This window comes from Pelodiscus sinensis, chromosome 1 (assembly GCF_049634645.1).
Source record: "Pelodiscus sinensis isolate JC-2024 chromosome 1, ASM4963464v1, whole genome shotgun sequence".
NCBI lineage: Eukaryota > Metazoa > Chordata > Testudines > Trionychidae > Pelodiscus > Pelodiscus sinensis.
The window spans coordinates 154,598,738-154,621,968 of NC_134711.1; the positions used below are offsets into that span (position 1 = coordinate 154,598,738).

The window sequence follows — 23,231 nt, forward strand, 5'->3', positions numbered from 1 at the left end:
AGACCCTGCACCTGGCACGGATCGAGCCACCCACCCGATGCCCCCCAACCCTCCCCCTCCTCCCGGGACCAGGCTGGCGGCTCCCGGGAGCTTGCCCAGGACCACAAGAGGCGGGCACCCGCCTGGGCTAGTGCGGACATCGTGAACCTCGTCCACGACCTCCGCACTAGGCACAGGAAAGTGGCCGGCTAGGGCAGGAGAGCTGCCAGCCTGGCCACCCAGGAGCAGGTGTGCATGAAAATCAAGGTGGTCCACTGAGACCCCCGACCCTGAGCCCTGAGCTTACAATGGCCGTCCTGGGTCAGACCAAAGGTCCATCTAGCCCAGTAGCCTGTCTGCCGACAGCGGCCAACCCTAGGGACCCTGGAGGGGATGGACTGAAGACAGTGACCAAGCCATTTACCTCGTGCCATCCCTCTCCAGCCTTCCACAAACCTTGGGCAGGGACACCACTCCTACCCCCTGGCATTTAGCACTCCATGGACCCAACCTCCATGACTTGATCTCACTTCCCTTTAAACTCTGTTCTAGTTGTAGCCTTCACAGCCTCCTGCAGCAAGGAGTTCCACAGGTTGACTCTTTGCTTTGTGAAGAACAACTTTCTGTTACTAGTTTGAAGCCTGCTACCCATTCCTTTCCTTTGGTGTCCTCTAGCCCTTCTTTATGGGAACTAATGAAGAACTTTTCTGTATGCACCCTCTCCACCCAACTCCTGCTTTTAGAGACCTCTATCCTGTCCCCCTTCCGTCTCCTCTTTTCTAAGCTGAAAAGTCCCAGTCTCTTTAGCCTCTCTTCATATGGGATCTGTTCCCAACCCCTGATCATTGTAGTTGCCCTCCCCTCTCCCACCCTCTCTCTTCCCCTCTCCCACCTCCTTTTCCCAGTCTCCCCCAGTTTTGTTCAATAAAGACAGATTCAATTTTTGAACACAATTGTCCTTTATTTTGTACATCAAGAAGAGGGGCTAGGGAAGGGTAAGTGGAAGGAGGTGAGGGAGGAATGGGGTACGCCCCCCCGATGGGGAGGACTGGGCTGGCTCTGCGGGCTTCTGGGGGTGGAAGCTCTCCTGCAGCCCCCCAATTTCCCCCTCTCCCCAGATGGCAGCCTGCGGCAAGTGCAGCCGGTCTGATGGCCGAGTGTTGTGATGTGCCCAGTGTAGGTACTCCGGGCAATCCAAGCCAGGACTGCTTTGCAAGCGGGGTACCCCTGAGAACTGTCTGTCCGGGGTGGGGGTCTGGACCCTTTAACACAGCCCTTGGCTAGCCTGAGACAGCATCTCCACGCTCTAAGTCCTCCTCTGATGCCCTGCTGGCACTGCTTCCGGCCATCCTTAACCCCGGTTCAGGGTCCACTTAACCTGGACGCGCTAGTTCGAATTAGCAAAACGCTAATTTGAGCTAGTTTTTAGTTCTAGATGTGTTAGTTCGAATTAGCGCTGTAGTGTAGACATAACCTCAGATTTCAGTATTATTAGCTATGTGTATGCAGGTTCAGACTAAACCTTCTTAGTGTCCTGGATCTATATATTGTGAAGTGTTGTATATTCAGGATGTTGTGGTGCATGATAAGAACTCTGTTCTGGATCACACCCTTTAGAGCATGGATCCTCGTTCTGTTGATCAAAGGCTCTACCTTTAATCCCTTGCCTTCAATGCATTGCCTTGCAATTTTCATAAGTCCCTAAAAGTCTCGAAGGGTATGTCTACACTTGCACCCTAGTTCGAACTAGGGATGCAAATATAGGCATTCAAAATAGTCAATGAAGCGGCGATTTAAATATCCCTCGCTTCATTAGCGTGATCTCGCCAGCGCGTTACTCCGAATGCCAGCTGTTTCGAAAGTGAAAGTGCGCGCCGGGACGCGTTAGTTCGAACCAAACCCCTTGGTTCGAACTAAAGTTACTCCTAATTTTTTGAGGAGTAACGTTAGTTTGAACCAAGGGGTTTGGTTCGAACTAACGCGTCCCGGCACGCACTTTCAGTTTCGAAACAGCTGTTGATTGAAGTAACGCGCTGGCGAGATCATGCTAATGAAGCGAGGGATATTTAAATCGCCGCTTCATTGACTATTTTGAATGTCTACATTTGCATCCCTAGTTCGAACTAGGGTTCAATTGTAGACATATCCTAAGACAGGCAATGCTTTCTACTACAGGCAGTCCCCGAGTTACGCGGATCCGACTTATATCGGATCCGCAGTTATGAACGGGGCCGTCTCCCTGGTCTCCAGCAGACCAGGGAGAGGAAGCAAAGCCGCGGAGCTCGCGGGCAGCGGACAGTCCAGACGCGTCTGGGCTGTCTGCTGCCCGCGTGTTCCGCCGCTTTGCTCCCAGTCCTCCTGGTCTGCAGACCAGTGAGACGGGGAGCAAAGCAGAGCAAAGCCAAGGAGCACGCGGGCAGCAGGACAGCCACGGCACGTCTGGACTGTCCCGCTGCCCCCGTGCTCCACGGCTTTGCTCCGGACGCCTGTGGTACAGCAGCTGGGGCGCTGCCGGTTGGTCCCGTAGTGCCGGTCTGGCACTACGAGGAGCGGCGGCGCGACTGGACCAACCCAGCAGCACCCCAGCTGCTCTGCCCCAGGTGTCCCCAAGTCAGCCGCTGCTGAAACTGACCAGCGGCTGACTACAGGAAGCCCGTGCCCCGGGCTTCCTGGAATCAGCCGCTGATCAGTTTCAGCAGCAGCTGACTTGGGGATGCCTGGGGTTCTTAAGTTGAATCTGTATGTAAGTCGGAACTGGCGTCCAGATTCAGCCGCTGTTGAAACTGATCAGTTTCAGCAGCGGCTGAATCTGGACGCCAGTTCCGACTTACATACAGATTCAACTTAAGAACAAACCTACAGTCCCTATCTTGTATGTAACCCCGGGGACTGCCTGTACTCTCAAGATCGACATCACTGGTTTGGAAGCCAAAGCTGTGTTTTCTGAGGGACTTGATAATAAAAGTCCCAAAATGTACTTTGTCAGCTTTCTGAAATGCAACAGTTTAATAACATAGGCAAAATAAATGACTGTCTACAATAAGCAAATTGGCCTGAAAATCCTTTGCTCTCACTCATGCTTTTCAGTGGCTAACCCTGTTTTCAGCTCTAGGTTTTTATGCTTACTCAAGAGTTCCAAACACGTTCTCCCTCTTACTAGATGCCTCATCTGAGCAACTAGAACTCCATTTCTCAGAAAATTATTACCAGACTAAAAAACTCACCAAAGTGTTAAAACCTGCACTGTATTGAGATTTTAAATAATTTCCATTAAACTTGTTCAGAACTTTTGAAAATGTACAACTTCTGGGCTGGTATTTTCCATGCCTTCCTTCTGGTCAAAAGAGACTTTTATGGGGTGGGGTAATGGGGAGGCTTGCATGAAATCCCTTTTTTTAGTTATTTGAGAATGAAATATATATATTTTTCAGAATAATAAAATATACCCTATCCTTTCCCCAAAAACACACATGGATACCAGAAAAATCAGCTAAAGTCTGGAACTTGGCATGAGGACTAATACTTCAGCTTGGCTTGAAAAAAAATTATTTTTTTTTCGCAAAAGTAGGGGTTCTTCAAAATTGTGCCTTGATCATTCATATTAGACCCAGGTCTTTAATCCTGCAATTGCACAATTTAAGTCTGATCCTGCAACAGTACAATATGTGCATGCTCCTAAGCGCATACAATTGTGTAAGTCCTTGCTCCTACATGTGTACAGCTACAGTAAAACTCCAATAGTCCGGCATCCAATAGTCCGGCACTCCTGATAGTCCCGCATCAAAATGGCAAGAGCCTAGTGAGTGAGCTTTGGCAAAAAATGAGTCACAAGGTAACAGCGGCAGCAGCTGAACTGAGCAAAAAGGGTAAAAAAGTCTTAAAAAACCTAAAACATTACAGTATACTGTATACAGTATGTACAATAAAAAGGGTTAAGAACACTTTATATACAGTATATAATGTATGCAGTATATACATAACCAGCTTATAGTACCTCCTGATAGTCCGGCATATTTGATAATCCGGCACCACCTAGGTCCCATAGGTTCCGGATTATCGGAAGTCTACTGTAATTAAGGGCCTGCTGCCACATTCAGATCTGTTCCTATCGATACCTGTGTGCATATGGAGTTTTCTTGAGGCCAATGGAGGTCTGCTTAGGTACTGCACTATATCCAAGCAGATTTGATTGTGGGTAGTCGTCCATACTCCGAGAACATGGAGGTCTGTCTAGCAAAGCTGATGGAATTTGTAAACTGCATAAGCTGGATCTTTTTGAGTCAAGGAGCCTGTACATTCTATAAGCTGAGTCATTCCAGACTTTATCCCATTTTTTAAGAGATGCGGGCAACTGAATGCTGGGGGGGGGGGAGAGGAGGGTTACAAAGTTAAGCATACACAATTAGCATCAATAACGAGTAGTCCTGTGGCATCTTAGGGCATGTCTACGCTGGGGAGTTATTTCGAAGTAAGAAGGCGAGCGTTCACATGACCAAGCCAGTTATTTCAAAATAATAACTCCTGCTTGTGAAGAGATATCAGCTTATTTCTAAATAGTTATTTTGGGCATTATTATTTCAACATATAACTTATTTAGAAATAACTCTATAGGCTAACAAAAATGTGGGCCTGAGTTTGCCGAAGGGGCAGAACCTTTCCCTCTGTTCTGCTCAGAGATGTTTCCCATTTCTGGCTGAGGGGAAAACTGTTTTGGTCAGTTTTCATTACCGCTGTTCAGTGCCCCACAGACAGCAATGAAACTGAAAAGAATCCGATCCTGTTCTGTCTGCTGCTGCTTGGGAAAGCTGTGGTCAGTAGTGGAGGCAGTCACTGGATTTATTCCCTGGGAGGAAGACTCTCAAAGACTGGGAGAAGGTAGGGTAGAGGAGAGCCAATCTAGCTTTGCAGTATCCAGGCAGGGAGATGCTTGGTGCTGGATTCTTGCACCTTTTTCTGAGGCACCTAATGCAGGCTACTGCTGGAGACACATACTGGGATGAATGGGCCGTGCTCTGGTCCAGTCCAGTGTTCCTAGTCACTTCAGTTTTTCCTTTTCAGCTGTGAGAGGTTTAGATATGTTACCTTATTCCTTCAGGTAAATATTTTTAAAAATACAGCACTCTAGCTGAGTGTAGGGATAGGTAATGCCTTGGTAGGAATCCAACCACCCATGACTTCCCCAGCAGCCAAAACAAGGGAAGGAATTGTTAAATTCTCCTTGTGGTTTCACTGCTAGATAGTGCTTGCTTCCCCTCGCTTTCCGATTGGTCTTTGACATTAGGTTTAGTTCTGTGGCTATTGCATTGGGCCTTTTAAAATGTAAAGGGATGCGATGGTTAGAAAAAGAGAAAACCCGCTTGCATAGTGGTTAGGGGAGTCCATGATTCATGAAAGTTCTCCCAATGAAGAAAGGGGAGTGATAAAATGAATGCTGATAGAGAACAGTTGCTTTGTCATAGGTGGATAATAACACTTTGTTCCATTCCAATTGACCGAGATATCATGGTTGCTTCAGTCTGCTCTATTAGATGTTAAAAAACAAGTGTGTGGTTTTTTTAATACTTTGAGTATGAATGAAAGCCGTCGTTCCTGCCATGTTTTCCTCTCTGGAAAAAGGTGTGAAGATCTGTCATTCTTGCTTTGGAATGAGTTAGGATACTAAAGCCTTTACCAAATATTTGCTAAGTCTCATTAATAGGCTATCAAACACCTATCAAAAGCCTGCTCTGCACCTAAAGAGAGTCCAGAGGAGTTAAATTCGCCCAAGAGGGTCTGCTTCATCTTGAATATATGGCAGTGTAACTTCTCTCAACTCAGTGATAAATACTTCCTTATTTACCTTGGTGTAAGGGGAGAATTGGTTCCTAAGTCTTCTCACATTGCTAAACCTCTGCCTTTTTCACAAATCATTTGCTTCTGCCAAGCCTAAAAGAGGACAGTATCATTTAGGTTGTTGTTTAGATTATGGATTTGTCTATATTCCACTTTCCTCTATTCTCTCTGAGGATTGGAGTAGCACAGGTTTTATTTAAATATAAGCGGGGACCTAGCAACCAGATATTCAAAGAAAACCCTGCACCTGGTTTTTCATTGTTTGCCGCTTGTGTGGTCATTGGCACCTGTGCTAAATGGGTTTGGAAAGCTAGCATTCTGATGGGGTACCGTTTACGTTCACTTTACCCCCACAAACACAAGTGTGAGTGACTGCACCAAGTGCTTGTTAGAATCTGGAACAAAATGATCAATTACCAGCTTGCCTCAGCTACATCCTCCTCAGCCTTCTGTAGCGTACACAAGTGGAATAAATCTGTCCAGTGGGAGAAGGGCTATGAAGTAGAAAGTCAGCCAGGCCGATGAAAGGTTCACATGAAGTCAACGCTGCAGTCGTGGCAAGGAGAACGCAACTTCTGAGAGAACTTGACAAATGTCATCAGTGATTTGATGTCAGTGGGGCTGCTCACACTAGTCAAGCACATGCACAAAAATCATTGCAGGACTGGGGCTTAATGTGCTGTTGGAGTCCGTAAATATTTCTGATTGCCAAGAACAGTAGTCATCAGGATTTCCCACCTAAATTTATGGAATTTCTGTGTGGGTTTTATTTCAGAGATGTGGAATTTACATTGGGTGGTGACTGTAGTGTTTGACCTGACTGTATTTTTTATTAATTTTAGACTTTTTTGCAACGATAAGTGGATGCCGGCTAATTAAAATCATGCCAGACCATGCATGTTGCTGGGCCAGAGAGTGCCAGACTAGAGAGGTTCAACCTGTATTAAAAACACAATCCATGTGAACAATAAATCAGCAGTTTATTGTCACACACAAAGCTGGAATTAGTAAACCAGGAAACATTCAAAATAACTCTGCCCTTGTTCCCCACGCTTTCCCTGTTTTAATCTTGGCTACTGTAAAATACAAGAAGGGGCATTCATAATTATTTATTCACTTAAACTGATCTGCCTTTGCTGCTGCAGCAGCAACAGCAAGCTTCTTGAGAGACCCACAAAACCCCACAAGGTGGCAGGAGCTAACTATTTTAGATCACAGACATACACAAAAGAACAATTTTCCCCCATTGGTCCATGTACTCAACTCCTCATGTAACTAATGGGAACTGTGTAGATGTGACTGCAGAAGTTAAAAAAAATTAACTCAGAAGAAATTGAGCTAAACAACACAAACCAAAATCCCTCCCTACTTCAACAGCATACTCCACTGCACACACTGGGTAGAAAATGGGAGGGCCATCTTTTTGTTTGGTGCTTGTACAGTGTTTAGGTCTGGATAACAGGGATTTTGGCCATGAACTTAGGCTGCAAGTGCATATAATACGAATAATAATAACAGACATGTCAGATGTAAATCACATTGCTTAGTCCACTACTAGAAGGCGTTCTGATACTATGAAGAAGAATGTGGTATAAGAACCTATATTAAAAGAAAAATTAATTTATGTTGGTGTTGCACAGACTTTGGACTGAATCAGGAAAGCAGCCTAACCACTAGTATACTGATGTGAGAGAGAGAGTGAGCGAGCAACATCACCGTAGAAACTTGACTTTATAAAGCTGCTAAATGGCAGAGAGTGAGATCCAAAGTTTGAGAAACTGGCAGAGAGTGTGAGTAACCTGCACATTCATCCAGAGAAAACTCACCTTGGGAAAATTGAGCATGAATGCAGACACGAGCCAGGGCAGAAGGACTAGGTGGAGAAGAGAAGACATTCTCTACTACATTTTTTTTTTAAATAAAACTCTCCAAAAGACCATGAAGAATCAAAGCTGCATGATGGGGATTTGAGGATATTTGGAAGGCATGAACGTACCTATTAGGAAGGCAGTATAGGATAGAGGATTAGGCCCTAGACAGTCATGCAAGACACCTCATTTTTCTTTCCAACTATGCCACTGGCCTGCTGGATCACCTTGGTAAAGTTACTTTTTTCACTGTGCTTCTGTTTTCTCATCCAATCCTTCTTTGTTAACCACTTTGTGACCTGAGGATAGAAATACTATGCAGACTAGAGGTTATTAATTACCCAGCTTCTTTCACCAAATACATGATTCCAAAAGATCACTGAATTTGTAGGCATAGCTGCTTAAACTCATGCCTTTGGTCTGAGACTGATTTCTCAGGTTTACCTCCAAATCTCATGACTTTTAACTATAAAAGTGACAACATACTGAGTACAGGAAAAATTGTGACGGGTCCTGAGCAGGCCACAATTCTTGAGACTTGCTGTTGATTGGAATCACTTAAAGTTGGAGAATACTTTTCCTGATGATTTTTCTTTTTGTATACCCATGGCAGAGTTTCATTTTTATCCTGAGAGGCCACCTTGGGGACAATGGCAAGGGGAAAAGTGAATACATTTTGGGGAAAGGAGTAAGTAGAAAGGTTAGAAGAAATTCTGCTGAGTTTCATTGTAGCAGCCAGGTATTTCTGAAAGGTTGAACACAATCCTGTTTGTGCAGAAGGATTTCAGGATCCTTATTCAACCCATTAGACTGCCAGGTTGTGGGTTGAACAAGGTTGGAAAAAATACAGTGACTTGAAGCAAGAGTTGTATCTTAGGAATAGAAATAACTTTTACTGCTGTGTGAAGTTTGAGTGTTCTTCCCTCTTTCCACCCATCCTATAACACTGTACATAGAAAGAAAAAAGGCTATGAAAGTAACCACAATGTTGTTAATATCTGTAATAATTTCATTTAATGTCTTGGCATGAATTCTTCCATGCTGAGCTATGAAATCATGTTGATCCCTTCCCACTATGTTGATGGAGATGGACCCCTTAGTCGATTAAGGAAATTTACATTCCATTCACATTTGCCTCACCAGGATGCTCAGCTGAGTTAGGTGCATACTCATACAGCTTGCTTTCCAGAGGAGAGACAAATCATGCTGTAGTAGCAAGCACACTCATCTGGGGTTCAATCCCTTCAGAATGCTATGCTACCAGAAGTTAGAGGGGATATGTCCTTTTTCAAGCCTCTGTATTGTGCATATGAATTCCTTAGAAAACTGACGCTTTGGGTTTAATTTTCAAGGTTTGCTCTTAGCCTAGAGATGACTACTTTTTTTTTTTTAAGTGATCAAATTCAACTTTTTTTCTTTTAAGTGTGACACATGGTGATTTCCAGTAATTAAGCTGTTTAAGTGCTTAGTGTTTTTTATGTTCTGTGTCTAGATGAGGTTGTTTTAATGTTATATTTATTCTCTCATTCTTCTTTCCCACTCCCAACTAAGCAAAGACTTAGCCATTAATGAGTATGACAGAGTGAAATATATATTAGCCTGCAGACAGATTTCAAGAAATCTGGTTCACAAGCGATGTAAAACTATGACAAGACTATAGATGCATGATGTGTTCTTTTTTTCCTCATTTCTTTTCATAGAAAAACATGATATTCTAGCTGCATTGACAATCATGCTCATACTTCATTGCACACTAAAATGAACATAGGTATATTGGTTTCATTTGCCATGGCTGAGATTTTCCAGGTCACCCAAAGTTCTTAGATGCCCAATTCCTATTAAAAACCAATGAGAACTGGGTATTAGATAATCTAGACTACTTTGAAAACCCCACCCTAAATATTTAAATAATACATGCTCTGGAATATGCAGAGCAGAGCTCGCAGTAAACACATTTGATGCTTTACTTTACAGATTGCATAAGTACGCACATGTGCCAATTTCAGAGGCATCATAATTTGTATCAAAAACTTTTATACCAAAAGAGGTCCTGGTCTTGATGGGGAAGTGATTAGCAGAGCTGTCCTTCCCCTGGCATATTCAGAATCTAGCAGAAATTAGATGTGGTTAGAACTAAAATGTAAAAAATGTTTTAAAAATAACCGCTAAAAATCTTAGTACAGTAGTTACATAGATAACCGTTTTTGGTCAGGTGGGGCTGGGGAGGAGAGGTTATTGGAGGAGTGCCTCCTACAGGCTCTGCAGTATAACACTTATATTGCAGAGTCTGCAGCACAGCTGACTCCCTGGAAACGGGGCCAGAGCTGGTGCATGCCAGGAGCTGGCTTATGCACATTGGCTCCTGGCTCCCAAGGAGATGGCTGCTGCCCTGCATTATGAGATTTGATATTACAGAGCCCACAGTACAGGGTGCAGTCAGCTCTCCAGGAGCAGAGCTAGCAGTTGGGAGCCAGCGCTCACCAGGTGCCTGAGTGCACCTTCAGGGCAAAAGAGTTTAACCACAATGGAACCAATAAACTGATGCTTTATGGATTTTTTTTTTAATGGCTACACTCTTACATCCATAATTTGAACACAAAAGAGACTTTACACTAGTTCAAGGGAGGTTTCTGATTGATAGAAGTGCTATGGGCCTGAAAAATTAAGCGAGGATTTGATTGCTTATTGTGGTTTAATGAAAATGCAAACTTGGAAGGATTGGGTTACAAGAAGAGCTTCTATTGTCAATCATCTTTAGTTTCAAGGAAAATTTTTTGTTCACAAAAAGTTTGTTGTGACTGTACCAGCGCCCTGTGGAGTAGCACAGAGACTTGTATTTATTTGATTGCAGCCTCAGTGCAGAAAGACGCTGCAATGTGCACAGCCTCATGTTCTCTGGTCCAAGAGAGGCCTTTCAAAGTACAGCATATAACGGGGTATGCAATGCATTTAGAATGCATTACAGTGAAACCGAAGGCATGCATAGATTGCTGAGTAATTTTGTGATTAGTGACACTGCTGTATAATTCCCACTTTGCTGAAAGCACTAGTAGGGCCCTCTTGCCCAGTGCAGATACCCATCTCCAGAGCTGTATTTACCTTCCCTATTGCAGGCTCCAGACCATGACTTCAAACTCTCAGCCATGCTGGTGGTTCCAGTTATTGAAGGGGCAGCTAAGGCCAACTCATCTTCTAGGGCATGTTTCAATGAGATACTCAGCACTTCTAGCTCTCACTGACTTCACTGTGAAGTCAAGGCTTTTGTACCTTGCAGGACCACCTACTGGAATAAGAAGAGGCCTCTAGTAAATGCCTAACATAATAGAGAAGTCTGTCCAGCCAGGCATACCTACTGGCTGTTTAACCGGCTGGGTCAAATGCATTCTTCATGTTTCTTGCTTGTATCAGGATTTAGGTCTTATGGTTTGTATAGCACGCAGGGTCTTGACTAAAAATTAAAGGTTCTGCACTCTTACCAACCCTAACCATCCCAAGCCATCCAATTCAAACACAGCATAGCTTGGATTTAGCCATCCATAAAACTAGACATAATGTTTTCACACACCAAGACACACTTTCTCCAAGCTGACCAGGATGCCAAAGATGATTCAGTTTATGTATTTCCTTTTAGCACTCAGGAATTGGAAATAATAATTTTGCACTCAGAATTTATTTTAACATTAAATTGTCTTCACATGAAAATTGAGCTCTGTGAGGTTTTCAGTTGGGCTTTTTCTTATATGCAGTTCTTTGTAGTTGTGCTCAAGTAGAAGAATTATCAACTTAATTTTTATGTATGGTCTTCTTAGGGATGGGAAAAATACTAGTGGAAATAATGAAATAAGTCACCACTGAGGACAAGTTCTTGATATCTATCTAAGGTATTTATAGAGCGTCAATCGATTTAATATTTAGGAGGTAGTATAATCTACAGTATTGCTAAACAGACAAAGCTTGTCTTTTCAATAGTTTTGGAGAGAATTAAGGGATATTTAAGTGGCATCAGTTGTCCAGCAAGTTGTGAATGTTACATGTGACTAATGCTTTGAATAGATCCTTACCCAGTCATAATCCCATAGAAATCTATGTATATGCAGCCTAGTACAGAAATATTTTTTTCTAAATAATCTCTTCTAGAGAAAATATTATGATATAATTTTTTAAATCAATACATCATTTTAGTGTGTTGAAGGTTTAAGTAAGTGCCTATAGACAGGGGTTATTATGTCTTTGTGGTTGAAATAGTGCAATGGTCTGCAAATTAAGTAGCTGAAGTTCATAACCCACATCCATACCAGAGTCAAAAGATTAAATTTATAATAACAGGACTGCTTTAGGAGAAACAAACAAACAAATAAATAATGAAACCTAACAAAAACATCACAGGACTCAAATCCCCTCATGTTAGTTACAACATGTGGTTGTACATAGAAGAGACAGGTTGTGTTTTTCACTATGGGCAACCTGGAGCAGCTATACTCCTGTTTTATCACACGTTCCATCCAAAATACAATGGAGTAAAAAAACTACATGGCACATCTGTGGGGTCCAGGGAGAGCAGGAGACTGACTACCAGTAATTTCTCTACCTTCCCCACTTCTGCAGGTGTGTGTGAAGGGGCTTTCTGTATGACTTTGTACCCCTGTGCTTCTCTAATAACACGGTTGTCCCTTTTGGTCAGAGTGATAAGTCAGTATTCAAGAATTCTCACATTAACCTAGTGGCATCAATCCACTACACTGGGAGCTAGGTTAACTTTTTTTTCACAGCCCTAAATGATTTGGGCAGGTTTTCACTAGACAATTAGGGTGGTTTAATTACATTGGTCAGGGTTGTGAAAAATTCACCCCACTGAGTGGTGGCGTTAAGCCAATTTAAGTCCCTGTGAAGACTGCACTAGATCAATGGAAGAATTCTGACAATTTTGCTTCTGCTTTTTGGGGAGGTGGATTACATACACTGTCAAAAGAATGTCTTCTGTCCACATAGGTAGTATCTACACTGAGTACTACAGCAGTGCAGCTGTAGGGCAAAACTACATTCCTCTTTCGAAAGAGGAATGTAAATTAGGCAGATCGAAAATGCAAATGAAGCGCAGATTTAAATGTCCAGTGCTTCATTTGCATATTTGCATCTGAGTGCTTTTTTGAAAAAGGCTCTTTTGAAAGTGAAAGCGCAGTCTAGACACGGTTCTTTCAAAAAAAAAATAAACTTTTTCGAAAGAACCCCTACTAATTTTTTCAGGAGTATGGGTTCTTTTGAAAAAGGGTTTTTTTCCCGAAAGAACAGAGAAAGTGCTCAGATGCAAATGAAGCACAGGCTATTTAAATCCGCGCTTTATTTGCACTGTCAATTTGCCTGATTTACATTCTTCTTTTGAAAGAGGAATGTAGTTTAAATATGCCCATAGTGTTTTAAGTGTAGACAAGCCTTTAGCTAGCTTAATCTGATTAAGAATAGACCAAGTCTTAGACAAAGAGGAGAACTGAGTCACTAGTTATTATAGAACATCTGAGGAAGAGCTAGAATTGGAACGCCTGTCACTTCAAAACCATTCTAGTGTCCTTTTTTTTATTAAGTACCCCTTTTAAAAAAAAGTACCCCCCAGTACCTAGAGTTTTCGGACACAAAATAATTTTCTACTATTGCAACACATTTGTTTAAACAGCTTAAACCGTAGCCTTGCAGGCGATTAAACTTTTGAGTGTAAATAATACAAAAATAATAAAGCACTATAACATTTAAAAGAAAAATTCTGTTTTTTCCAAATTTCAGTTGTTGAAGTATCCCCCAGACATCTCTTCATTACCCCTAAGAGTACTCATATCACTGGTTGAGAAACAGTGTAATGGTAAGGTAGAACAGTATGTTGCCTCTTTGTATAGGAAGAAGTGACAATTTAGAACTATAAAAATTACGTTCTGCAGAAATGGAGAGTTTATTTATACAGTTCACGTTTGTGAGTTAATATTTAGACAGTGGCTGGATCCTGTGTAGACACATTTGAATAACAGTCATGGCCCCCTTCTTCTACAAATTCTTGCTTAACTACATTACAGACATGGTTTATACTCAGTTTGTATCTACCAATATTCCTTTGAGTTGATTTTCCTTGCAAAAAAGTATGCTGCATTTATATCTTTAACACTTAGCAGTATGCATATTACTTCTAAGTCATTGGCTTCAATTACCACAAGAGAGATTTTCTCAAGGATATAAGTGATCCATTGTTTTTAGGAAAGGGTGAATATTGGTAATCTCCCTTGTACTTTTATGCTATATACATTTTTACACACACACACACGAAAAAAACTATGTCAATTTTTGATTGATTAGAAAAGGTGAATAAATCAGTTTTAGGCCCCGTGCTTACAAACATCATATAAATCGTTTACTATATATTTTAGTAATGTGCATCTGTCTCTGTGAGACTGTTTGTTCAAGAACTCCTTCTAAATGTTAAGAGTTAAGATTACCAAATGTGGTATGCAGCTTCGTCTTATCATAGCTTAAAGCAAGGTCAGGGTTTGGTTGTGCCAGAATAGGATGTGCATGGAATTTGGTTGTTTCTTATAAAATGGAAAGAGGAATCAGGTAGGAGAGAACTATATTGCAGAGTGATCAGAGGGGCAGCCAGGGGTCTCAGACGGGGACTCGGACAGCTGTAATCCCATTGGGCCTTCAGCTACGGTTGCCAGGTGTCCGGTATTGGCCTGGACAGTCTGGTATTTGTGGCCTCTGTCTGGTAAAAAAAAAAATAATCAGAAAATACTGGATATGTTTTTCTCAGAAGGAAGGCTGCTTGGTACATTGTTCCCCTGCCATGTCTGGCAGGGTTGGGGGGAGCGAGGAGCATGGGGATTTAAAGGCGCAGTGACTGTGGGGGTTTTATGGCTGTTTTTTTGCTCAACCTATTTTTTCCCACCATGTTTGGTATTTTTTGTGAAAGTATCTAGCAGCCCTATCAGCAGTGGGCAGGGACGGAGAAAGGGACAGCTATCTAGTGTATATTTCAGAGAGTTTGTTTGTGTGTGTGTCTGTCTGTCTGTCCGTCCCCCAGCCAGAGGACATTCACCCCTCCTCCCTGGCTGTGCCTGCTGCAGTGGCCATGGACAGGTGCTTCTCACCTGGCCCCAAGCTGTTGCAGTGAGAGAGGGCTGGGGTTGTCCTTTCTCTCAAGGGCTGCCTGCATCTTCATTCTCAGAACAATGATTTAAATGAAGAAAAACAAAATGCATTTGAGTTAAGGACCCGAGCAACGCCGGGTAAATCTTTTAGTAGCCTTAGAGAGAAAGGGATTTACAAAAGCCAGTGATTCACATCAGCTTACTGCATTATGTTTTCATATACAAATGGACTTCATAATGAGCAGGTAAGACAACTATTTATTTAGGGGAGCAGAATTTCAGTATGCAGATTTTTTTTATCAAGGTAAAATATTAAGTGAGATTGCAATTAGCTGAAGCTAATCCATTATTTTATAAAGAAAAATCATTCATCATAAATGTACACACTATTGGATGGATGAAATGTGCAGAAGAGATCCTCACGGGGGTGGGAGGAAGCTATACTATGGGTCAATTTGCATACAGAATGCTCCTGAATGTGGTTCTTTTGTGGTCACTTAGGCCTTCATCCTCAGTGCTTCCATAGACTTCTGTAAAACTGGTATTGACTTCAGTCACAGCTGCCAACAGGTTTGGCTGGGACTGTTCCTTGTTTCAGGCATTAGTTCTAGGGTGTGTTTTCCGGGTCCTGGCCATTGTTCTGGGTAGTAGGGGCTCTAGCTTGGCTTTTCTGGTTGCAGAGGCAGCATGTGATCAGTTCCTTGCTCCCCCTGCTGGCTCTTGTAAGCTTTAACACGAAGTCTCTCCACTGTTCTCAGTGAGACTGAAAGCAAAAGGCAGCTGCTTCCACTGACGCTGAGACACACACTGGAGATGCCTGGGTTGGGTGATCAATATTTTACATAATGCCAGGGAGGCCAAACTAGGAATAGCCTTGGGCAGTGGTAGGATGGTCCTTCAGGGGCAAGAGAGGGGAGCATCATGGAGTGGAGAGGGGAAATGTTGCAATAATTAAGGGACAGATACAGACCTAAAGTGTGGGTGTTCTGGGATCCTTCATGTATGTACACACACTCTTCCCTCTCAGGATTCCAGTGAAGCTTTAGTTTATTTCCTCTGCCTTTTTTAAACTCTTCTAGAAAGAACTTTTGTGGTGAAAAATACAAGGTAAAATTTGTCACAATGAGGTTTATGGCCTCCAATGCTTCCAGACACCTCCCGGTGATCTCTTTCACTGCCTACTCCAATAGAGGCTGCTCTTACTTACACTGGGGGCCGAGCAGCCTCTGGCTTTCCCCAAAATGTGAGGAATACAAAGATTTCTTAGAGCCACCCTTGCCTCAACTGCCTCTTTTCTGCCTTCTCACTCTTGCACTTACTTCAAGAAAGGGACTTCTCGGAATTGGGGCCTGTGACTTTCAATGGGAACAAGACAGGCCTCTACAATCTTGAACTATAACCAAGAGACAAGTAAAAAAACCAGCAAGCAAATGGTCTGGTAGCACTTTATAGACTAACAAAACATGTAGATGGTATCATGAGCTTTCGTGGGCATAGTTCACTTCTTCAGATAACCATCTTGAAGAAGTGGGTTGTGCCCACGAAAGCTCATGATACCATCTACATGTTTTGTTAGTCTATAAAGTGCTACCAGACCATTTGCTTGCTGGTTTTTTTCCTGTAACAAACTAACTCACCCCCTGAAGCAGCAAGAGACAAGTGACTCTTCAAGCCTCTGACAGGCACAATACCCATGTGCAAGTACGCTGGAGCCCTGACTTCAAATGGAGTTTTAGAACAGTGGTCATCAACCAGTAGATCGGGATCTACTGGTAGATTTTGGAGCCTTTGACAGGTGATCCTAACTGGTTTGGCCCGGTGGCTATCAAGTGCCGGAACTTCAGCTGTTCCTCCTCCTGCTGCTGGGCATCTCCTGCCCTTTGCCTTGGAGCTGTTCTCCCAGGAGCCTCCTGCTTGCTGTGCAGGGCAGGGGAGGCAAAGGAGGGTATCAAGGTGCCCCCTTCTCCCACCCTGTGTCCTATCTCTACAGAGTGGGGAGGGGAGCACAACAGAGTATAGGATGGAGGGAGTTTGCTGGCTGCTTTTGGGAGTGGTGCAGAGCTAAAGCAGGGGTGAGCCTACCTTAGCCTCACTGTGCCACCAAGCAGGAGCCACTTGAGGTAAGCAGCATCCAGCTCAAGTCCACATCTGGACCCTCTACCCAAGTCATGAACTGCCTCTTATACCTCAAGTCCCTGCCCTAACTCTAAGCCCCCATGCATCCATATACCTTCCCAGAGCCTGTACCTAGAACCCCCCTCCTGCAACCCCGCTGCTTGCCTCATGCCCAGTTCAGAGCCCCTCACACTCTAAATCCCTTAACCCAAGACCAGAACCTGCACCCCAACCCTCTGCCCCAGCCTGGTGAAAGTGAGTGAGGATGAGGAAGGGAAGGAGGACGGAATGAGCAGGGGGGGCAAGGAGCATTAAGTAGGTGGGGCAAGGATATTTGGGTTTGAGGTAGAGCTTGGATTGCACTTAAATTCAAAAAGTGATCTTGTGTTTAAAAAGATTGGAGACCACTGGTACTGAATTATCTTTAGCTTCTGCACTTGTGTGTTGCTCTTCATTTTTGCCTAATAATAAGCAGCCAGGTAACCACCAGTTTCAGGCTTTACAATATACAAACTGACCAGTTCATTTTTAAACTGTAGTGTATATAGCCTGTATTCAGAACTCATCCATAATATGTATTAGTGTGCTTAATAAAACTTTTTTAATGTTGTAAGTTAAACTTCCCAGGAATCCAGTGTTGTACAAAGATTTAGTCAATGGCATTTGAAGCTAGAGGAATTTCACCTGAGAGAAACTGCATTATTTGGCCCAGTTATTCAAGAGTTCAATAAAACAGTTACACATATTTGAACAGGAAATTAGTCAAACAAATAGTTATATATGGTGTCTGGTTCTAATTGAGCTTGATGTTTTATCTGTTAGCTCCCCATTTAGCTTTATGCTTGCTATCTTCCTTCCTAATACAAATTAGTGGGATGAGAGGGATTTCTTTGCAACTGCTCTCAGCAGGTTTGTCTCTTTTTAAAACAAATATTTATTGAATGCTGCAACTTTAACAGTACAGCATTGAAAGAAAAGAGAATATCACACTGTAACGCAGCAAAAGGATATGCCTTGTTCATATTGCCTCTAATGTTAGTGCTATAAAATGAACAGAGGAATATATTAATGCAGCTTTTGAAAAAATCTATTTTGCTTTTCAATCTTGGATTCACTCCCATTATTCCTAAGAAAACAAAAAAATCCTTCATTTTATAAACGAGTTAAGGCTGAAGATGTGTTTTAATGGAGTCCAGCTAATGCTCCATGGCATTACAGAATTATATATATATAAATATTGTGCACCTTAAAACCCAGTGTAAAAATAAATAGTTATCTACCAATATCTGTCTCTTGTAGGGTTTTGCAGTGCTGCCCATCACCATAGTATCTGAGTGCCTTCCACACAGAATGAAGACCAATAGTGGAGACCCTAGCACAGTATTTTGGGGAGGTAGGAACTCTGCATGTGGTACGCTTTTGGTTTTGATATTTTTACACCTCTCTCTCTCTCTCTCTCTCTCTCTAAGTAGGCCTGTAATGACATAGCTGAAGCCCGGCCCTCCCCAATGGCCGGGGGGTGAGCTGGGGTTGCCTGCTCTTTCTCCCGCCCCCCGAGTTGGGGGTACAGCCCCCTAGTTTTATTTATTTGTATTTTTTCTTTTCATTCATCCCCATCTGACCTCATAGTTTTGCCGCTTTTGGGGTTACTTTGTAATGGTGATATGGTGTTGCATGCTCTGTCTAAAAATGAAGTAAATCTCTCAAAAGATGCATCGTGCCAAGGTTCAATAATTTATGTCTGTTCTATAGGTTCTTACAGTGTGGTAGTCTTATGGCAGTGGTCCCCAACCTTTTGAGGTTGTCGGGCGCCAGGGGGCGGGGACACTTGCGCGCCCGGGAGCGCCCCCCCCCATAGCTGCTTGCCCGGGGCCGGGGGCCCCCCCATAGCCACGCGCCCGGGGCCGATGCCCCCCCGCAAGCGCCGCGCGCCCGGGGCCGGTGCTGCTCCCCCCCCCCGCAAGCGCCGCGCGCCCGGGGCCGACGCTCCCCGAAAGCGCTGCGCCATGTGCCCGGGGCCAGGCCAGCCCCGAGCACCTGGCGGGCGCATTCAAATGCCCCCGCGGGCGCCATGGCGCCCACGGGCGCCGTGTTGGGGACCACGGTCTTATGGGAATTGAAGAATATATTTATGCACAAAAGGAATGATCTGTGTTATATTATGAAACACTGAGTGTTGATTAAATGTTTTTTGTAAGTATTTTGGAATTGGCTGTTTGTACTATATTATCAACTAGCAGGATTTTTTTTTTAAACTGGTGAGTACAAGTATTGGAAACTGATCCATTAAGTAGGAAGTGGAATTAGTAGAAATCATAATTTATTGACCTTTACATATATACATATTTATTTATTTATTTATTTATTTATTTTGCAAATTTTAGGAGGCAATGTTGTTGAAGAGTAGACGAGCATTACAAATCTGGTTCAGTAGTGGTGAGTTGTCATATGGCAGTGAGGAATTGTTTGGATCAGTTAACTGATAGACGTGATATTTTCTGAGTGTTCATAGGAATCCAGTGAAAGATGCCTTCAACCTTATTTTCTTTATAACTGTTATTTCTTCACTTCATATTTTTTTTCCATCTCTTCTCTCTTTCCTCTCCGCTCCCTCCCTATTTGGTTTCTTTCTAAGTAATTTTAGAGCTTAGGAAAAAGCATCAGATTGACAGTCGTCTCATAAATCCACTGAGCCCTCTGCTTCGTTCATCTTCCACTGTTGGAGCAAATCTTAAAACAATGTGAATTAATTCGCCCTCTGTCACTAACCTTGGGGGGGAGTTAGAAACCCTGTTAAATAAGTTTGGACAATTCTAGTTAACTAGTTGTAAAATGTCAGAATACTATTGATGATGGGACATCATATCCATTAGACTGTAAAAGGTGTGAATTAGAAATTTAGACAGTAATTCAAACATGACTTGAAGGAAAGCAATATGCAAACTGGCAGGTATTGATTTGCCAACATACTCATCAGAACATTCTGTGCTTTTTTCCCCCTGTTATACAGTAAATAATTCCATAACCATTAACTGATCCCATTTGATGGTGGTAATCCTGCAAGATTACCCTCAGCATGGTCTACACCTCCATGGACAACATTTTCAAACCCTGTAAATACCTAAATTTACTTAGCACCTACATTTTTATTCCTTTGGTGCCTAAGTTTCTGCCTCTGGTCATGCACAAAATGTCTCACTTTAGGCATCAGGATACCTATCTATTATCCAAACTCACCTATCTCATATCCAAGATCCAAGTTTATTCTATATGTAGATTCCTATGTTGAATGCTCCATGCAGTGGATGTTCCCTATCCTAAGGATAGCATAGCACCAAAGTGATTAGAGGCATAGAAAGACTTCCATATAGATGAGAGGTTTATAAAATGTGTCATATACAGAAGATTAGTTGGGGACCCCTGTTGGCCTTAATACAAGGATGGAGAACATCAAATGAAATTAAAATGGTGACACTTTAACTTGTAAACTGTTTTCTCCCAAAGCGCACTGTTAACCTCTGGAACTCATAACCACACGATTGAGGCAAAGCACTTGGAATTCATTAAATAATTAGGTGTATATAGAATAAAAACATCCTGCACAATTACACTAGCTCAGTTTTTGAAAATATAGGAGATATCTATTTTCGTGATTTTAGCATATAACCCAACCCCTAACTACCTGATGTTAGGAAGAATTTTTTTTTTGTAGGCATGATGTTTCCCATTGTAGCACTTCTACTCTTTCCTTTAGAATATCTGATACTAGCCATTGTCAGAGATAGGGCACAAGACTAGAATCATTGGTCTGATGCAGTCTAGCAGTTCCTTCACAGTTCTGTTAAATGACTTTCGTATTTGAAAGATGTGCTCCAAACAGCATTTTTCCAAACTGAAATCTATTTAGTTGCTGTAACATTCTGTTTCAGCAGATCTTTGTACTGCCCTCATTGCAGTGGTAACTGAGTGCCTTACAACAGTGTGATAAGCAACATTACTAACATCTGTATTCTTATTGCTATGAATCAATTCGCAAAGACAGCATTTTCTTACAATTAGAAAACAGCTAATAAAGTCCTTTTGGAATTTGCACCTCAAAGGCACTCTCAGTTCTTCGGGTCAAAATTATTCTGTAAATAACCTCTGTCCTTTCAACTACAAAATTTATTTAAAATTACTCCTGTACAATGAGCGTTGATACTGTTATTGAAAGTATGCTCATCTCTTTTTGGTGCAAGAAAGGAATTCAGGATACTTATGAAAGCAAGTAAGTCAACCCATTATTGAAGACTGGGTTTCAGATTTACTTTAGTTTACAAATGCAAACAAGTTTGATGCTGCATAGTTATAGTTTGAGTAGGCAGCCTATACGGGCAGTCCCCGAGTTACGCGGACCCCGACTTACAAACGGGGATTTTCTCGCCCTGGAGGACTGGAGCGGCGGGACGCCTGGTCCCGCCGCCCACCTCCTCCGGGGCAAGAAAAGCTGCTCCCCGCCCCCTGGTCTGCTGGGGGAGCCAGCAGACCAGGGAGACGGGGAGCAAAGCGACGGAGGACCCGGGGCCGGACCCGCGGCGCTGATCTGGAAGTGCCGCGGGTCCGGCCCCGGGTCCTCCGCCACTTTGCTCAGCGTCTCCCTGGTCTGCAGCTGATCTGGAAGCGCCGCGGGTCCGGCCCAGGTCCTCCGCAGCTTTGCTCAGCGTCTCCCTGGTCTGCTGGGGGAGGACGCAGCTAGTGCCCCCCCCCCAGCAGACCAGGGAGACGTGGAGCAAAGCCCGGGGCCTGTGGTAGAGCAGGTGGGGCGCTGCCGGTTGGTCCCGCAGCACCGCTCCTTGGCGCTACTGGACCAATCCGGCAGCACCCCAGCTGCTCTGCCCCAGGAGTCCCGATTCAGCCGCTGCTGATTAGTTTCAGCAGCGGCTGAATCAGGACGCCTGGGGCAGAGCAGCTGGGGTGCTGCTGGGTTGGTCCAGTAGCGCCGAGGAGCGGCCGCGCTACTGGACCAACCCAGCAGCACCCGAGTTGCTCTGCCCCCGGCTTCCTGGAATCAGCTGCTGATCAGTTTCAGCAGCCACTGACTTGGGGACGCCTGGGGTTCTTAAGTTGAATCTGTATGTAAGTGGAACTGGTGTCCAGATTCAGCCGCTGTTGAAACTGATCAGTTTCAGCAGCGGCTGAATCTGGATGCCAGTTCCGACTTACATACAGATTCAACTTAAGAACAAACCTACAGTCCCTATCTTGTATGTAACCCGGGGACTGCCTGTATACAGAGGAACCATGTTGGGCCGAATCCGAGGTGCATGGGCAGGTTTGTGTGGGATCTGCAGGAGATGCTTCAGGTCAGGACTTAAGTATCTTGATAGAACTTCAGAAGGAAGTTTGCATATGTTACCTGTACTATGGCCCTGTCTAGTGCTCTCAAGCTCATTCTTTCATGAGTGGCACATGAGAGGGACTGGTGGTGGTAGGAGGGAATTTATTGGTGTTTGTGTTAGCAGTAATACTGGTATTTCAGTAATGCAGTGGTATTCAACTGTATTACCAACAAAAAGCTATAAGCGAATCGTGTCTCTGTTGCACTTTTCTTTAGCTCTGTTCCTTTCTATTCTGCTCTTGGTGCTGTTGAAATCAGCTTCCTGCTTTTCAAGAAAGCTCTTCTCCTCTAGACGCTAATACTCTTCCTCTGAAAGAATTATTTTTTATAAGTCTGGAGTCAGTTTCTTGGCTAGCTATAGGCTTTTTCTGACAAGCTAACATGACAAGCTAGGAAAGCAATATCATCATCATTTTGTTTTGTTATCACATTGTGCCAATATTGCAACCAGATCTGCAGACTGCTGCACTCAAATCATTTCTGTGACAAGTGTGTGACTGAAAGGCTAAGCGGTGAGTAGGTTTTAGACTCTGTAGATCTAGGTAGTTGCTAAGGTAGGGCTTAGTTCTTAAAACTAATTAAACGCAGTATTAGGAAACAAGCAATTGTTGTACTACACCATTATTAGTACAGTGTGCTCCGGTAGCGCTAGTTCATGCCCATTACAGTATATAAACACTTATGGTGTTTGAAGTAACTATTCTTTGATTTAAAGGCATACATAATTAATTGTTTCAGTAGTTTATAGCCATGGAACAAATGGCAAAGGTAAAATTTACATTAAGCAGCTAGAGGTAGACAAGTACTTAGATGGCTCTAATAATAGCAGAAAGAAGCTATTTTGATATTTTAATATTAGTTGTGGAGATAATCAGAGTAGCCTGATATATCTGAGGACTTTATATGCGGTAAATATCACTATGGATATCCAAG

At 43.3% G+C, this 23,231-nt stretch overlaps 1 protein-coding gene across 13 annotated transcripts in view; it reads left to right on the top strand.

Annotated features, from left to right (window-relative positions):
* The window catches only part of BBX (BBX high mobility group box domain containing), a 189,098-nt gene that overhangs the window by 19,353 nt on the left and 146,514 nt on the right, over window positions 1–23,231 (top strand). For 4 of the 13 annotated variants that reach the window (XM_075908083.1, XM_075908117.1, XM_075908095.1 and 1 more), the window contains exon 3: window positions 18,221–18,314. The exons of the other annotated variants lie outside the window; for them this stretch is intronic. The gene's annotated coding sequence lies outside the window, so the exon portion shown is untranslated. The remainder of the gene's footprint in view (window positions 1–18,220; window positions 18,315–23,231) is intronic. 13 annotated transcript variants of the gene reach the window in all.